Source organism: Mustelus asterias, unplaced genomic scaffold (genome assembly GCF_964213995.1).
Source record: "Mustelus asterias unplaced genomic scaffold, sMusAst1.hap1.1 HAP1_SCAFFOLD_517, whole genome shotgun sequence".
Taxonomy (NCBI): Eukaryota; Metazoa; Chordata; class Chondrichthyes; order Carcharhiniformes; family Triakidae; genus Mustelus; species Mustelus asterias.
Genome location: NW_027590469.1, coordinates 250,742 through 254,575, shown reverse-complemented (window position 1 = coordinate 254,575; position 3,834 = coordinate 250,742). Strand labels below are relative to the sequence as shown.

General features: G+C 43.5%; 1 non-coding gene across 1 annotated transcript; it reads left to right on the top strand.

Moving 5' to 3' along the window:
• Positions 1 to 3,282: 3,282 nt before the first annotated feature.
• trnal-aag (transfer RNA leucine (anticodon AAG)) lies at positions 3,283 to 3,364 on the top strand. The gene has a single exon. It is a non-coding gene; the product is annotated as a tRNA-Leu (tRNA).
• The last annotated feature ends 470 nt before the right edge of the window (positions 3,365 to 3,834 follow it).

Sequence of the window (3,834 nt, the reverse complement as noted above, 5' to 3'; positions counted from 1 at the left end):
TTAACATTGGGAATGTTTAGAAATGTAGGATGTTTAAAACAAGTGAAATCCAGCAGGGAGGAAACATAACAACATCTGGTATGGTGGAAGCTCGGAGAAAATAAATGAGGGCAACAGAGAATGACAGAATGATTACACCACAGAATGAGATGATTACAAAGTTAGTTGCAGGACTCACCTGCGTTGTGGGTGAAGGGGAACCAGAGGACGTACTGTACACATATTTCAACAGAACCGCAGTGATGAGGTTGGTGGGCTTGAAAATTGAACCTTAAACATAGAAACATAGGAAGATAGGAATTGGGAGCAGGTGTCGGCAAATTCAGCCCTTTGGTCCTGCTCTGCCATTCAATCAGATCATGGTTGACATCTCCTTGATCTGAAATCCACCTCCCCACCTGTTCTCCATATTCCTTTAATGCGTTTTCTTTATCAGAAATATATCTATCCCTTCTTGAAATCATGCAATGATTCAGACTCCACCGCGCTAGTTCCACCAATTCGCCACCCTTTGCGAGAAGTAGTTCTTCCTCATCTCAGTTTTAAATCTACCAGCTCTCAAACTGTACACGTGACCTCTTATTCTAGATTGCCCCATAAGAAGAAACTTTTGGTCTACCTTCACTTTATCAATCCATTTATAATTTTATATACCTCGAACAGATCCCCCCTCAAACTTCTAAACTTCAGCAGCTTGTGGGACCATATCACCTCACTGTCAATTCCATGACACAGATCAATCCGTGTTGTCATTAGCTGAAGGAGGCAATCATCTTCCATCCAAACAGGACATTTTGAAGGAGAAACGTGTCACAAGTGAAAAAGATCTGAGATGAAAATAATAAGCAAAGGGATGCATATTAAGTCAGTTTGAAGAACACTGTTCACCGGTTTCCCTGGCAGTCCAATGGTTCATGTTCAGCACTCCCCCAGTGATGTCTGGTTTCAATTCCCGCTGAGGAAAATAAGATTATTTGCTCTCAGCACACCATTAATAATGATCTGATTTGCTCTCTGATCGAAAACAGATCTATTAGAATCAGCCGAGTGAGGTTTGCAAGTTTATATCAGAGCTGGAAATTTCACCGGTGCACAGTTCAAGAACAAACACAGAAAAAGGGCAGTGATAGGCTGCAAAGTACTAACGATTGAGATGTTGCTGCAAGGTAAAATCTGTCTGGTAATGGGTCAGATTTTGCTGTTTATATTGACACTGAATAATGAAACTTTTCCCTCACTCTCCACTGAAAAGCATTTGGAAACGTTTCTGTCCGGTTTCGAACCATCGGAAGCGAAAGTGATAATTGCACTGGAGTGTTCGTGGTATGTTGTCATTGGCTGAACACACCATGGTGTTGAAGCAGAAGGTGCCGTTTTGCAGGAGAAAGCTGTTTGTGGTGAAAGTGGTCTGGCGTGAAAATTAAAGGAAGAAAAGCAGCGGGGATAAATTAAATTCTAAAACACCCTGTGAGCTGCTGGTCTGGTGGTTAGAGTTTGACTCTTTCCCTGCTGTTTAGATTACTGGCCTGGAATTGGAGACTTATTGCTCCCATCCAAACTCTGAAAACAAATGTGAGTTATTGCCTGGATGAAGATATAAAACATAATATGGTCCTTAAGCAAATTCAGCAGGAGGTTCTCTTGTCATTTCTGGCTGGAAATTGGGAAGAGACGAGCTTAAGGACAGTTTAAACGGTGCCGGCCCTTCGCTGCAGCTCATTGTGTTTCTGACGTGAGATGATTTCTGTTTGCTGCGCAGTTCAGACTTACCAGACTTCCCCCAGGGAAGGAGCAGGCTCATGCTTCCTGATGGCCTTTTCCAGCTCCATTGCTTTTAATGAATGTCAGGAACATTATCATTAAATAACATGATTCTCGGCCTTTTGGCTAAGATCAAGTGTAGTATGGATTGGATGCTGCACTTGGTTGAGGTCATTAGGTTACACTGAAGCTTCATATGTTTCATATGAAGCAATTTTTAAAAGCGGCATCTCGGCCTTTTGGCTAAGATGCAAATAAGCTCAAGTCTTGGAGGAGGAACACCCCCCTTCTCCAATCAGCTTGGCTCATGTCGATCAGGCCCAGGACAGGGCGATTTTGGTCGCTCGCCCTGTCTTGTCAGCCTGGATCTGAAATGTCTCAACTTGTTGAGACTCTGAATTGGATTTGATTTGATTGAATTGGAAAAGTATTAAAAAAACAAAACATGATTGCGATGTGGTTTAACGCGGTAGCGTGGCCGAGCGGTCTAAGGCGCTGGATTAAGGCTCCAGTCTCTGCGGAGGCGTGGGTTCGAATGCCAACGTGGGTTTAAGTTTTGGCCTAACAGCTCGGATTGAATGCAGGAGTGTGTGTGGTGTCGTTTTCGTCAGGAACAACGAGCAGAGACATTACCAACTTGAAAAGTTGCTGGGGTAAAGCAGCGTGTGTGTCAGTGGCTCCTTTCGAGAGCACACAGAGGCTGAATTTCTGACTGCCGAGTTAAACAACCTGATGAAGGAGCAATGCTCTTGAAAACTTGTAATTACAAATAAACTTGTTTGACTGTAACCTGGTGTTGTGAGAATTCTTACTGTACACACTCTAGTCCAACGCCGACATCTTTACATCATGATATAAATAACAGGATTACAAACAGTGAGACTGTATTCCCTGATGTGGAGATGCCGGCGTTGGACTGGGGTAAACACAGTAAGAAGTCTCACCTTGTTGGAGCTTTCATTAATTACACATCACTGGCATTGAAACAGAAGGCGCCATTTTGCAGGAGAAAGCTGTTTGTGGCGAACGTGGCGTGAAAATTAAAGGAAGAAAAGCAGCGTGGATGAATTAAATACTAAAACAGGCTGTTAGTTGCTGGTCTGGTGTGTTTGACTCTTTCCCTGCTGTTCAGATTACTGGTCTGGAATTGAAGATTTATTGCTCCCATCCAAACTCTGAAAACAAATGTGGGTTATTGCCTTGACGAAGATACAAAACACAATTTCGCCTCGTGTCCTTAAGTGCAGACCCTGAGCAAATTCCACAGGAGGTTCTCTTGTCATTTCTGGCAGGAAATTAGGAAGAAACGAGTTTAAGGACAGTTTAAATGATGCCGACCGTTCACTGCAGCTCATTGTGTTTCTGACGTGAGATGATTTCTGTTTGTTTCGCATTGCAGACTTACCTGAATCAGTGAAGGAGCAGGCTCATGCTTCCTGATGGCCATTCCAAGCTAAATTGCTTTTAATGAATTTCAGCAACATTATCATTAAATAACATGATTGCGATGTGCTTTAACGTGGTCGCGTGGCCGAGCGGTCTCAGGCGCTGGATTAAGGCTCCAGTCTCTGCGGAGGCGTGGGTTCGAATCCCACCGCTGCCAAAATGGATTTAAGTTTTGGTCTAACAGCTCGGATCGAGTGCACGAGTGTGTGCGGTGTCGTTTTCATCAGGAGCAACGAGCAGAGACATCACCAATTTAAAACGTTGCTGGAGTAAAGCAGCGTGTGTGCAAGTGGCTCCTTTCGAGAGCACACACAGGCTGAATTTCTGACTGCCGAGTTAAACAACCTGATGAAGGAGCAGTGCTCCTGAAAGCTCGCAATTCTAAATAAGCCTGTTGGACTTTAACCTGGTGTTGTGAGAATTCTTACTGTACCCACTCCAGTCCAATGCCGGTATCTTTGCATCATGATATAAATAACAGGGTTACAAACAGTGAGACTGTATTCCCTGCCCAGGAATTAAGGTGATGAACTTGAATTTTCTAACTGAAGTTCAAATCCTATCATGTACACGTCCCATCATTCCTCGTTCTAACCAGATATTTACAGAATTAACCTGGCTCTTGTG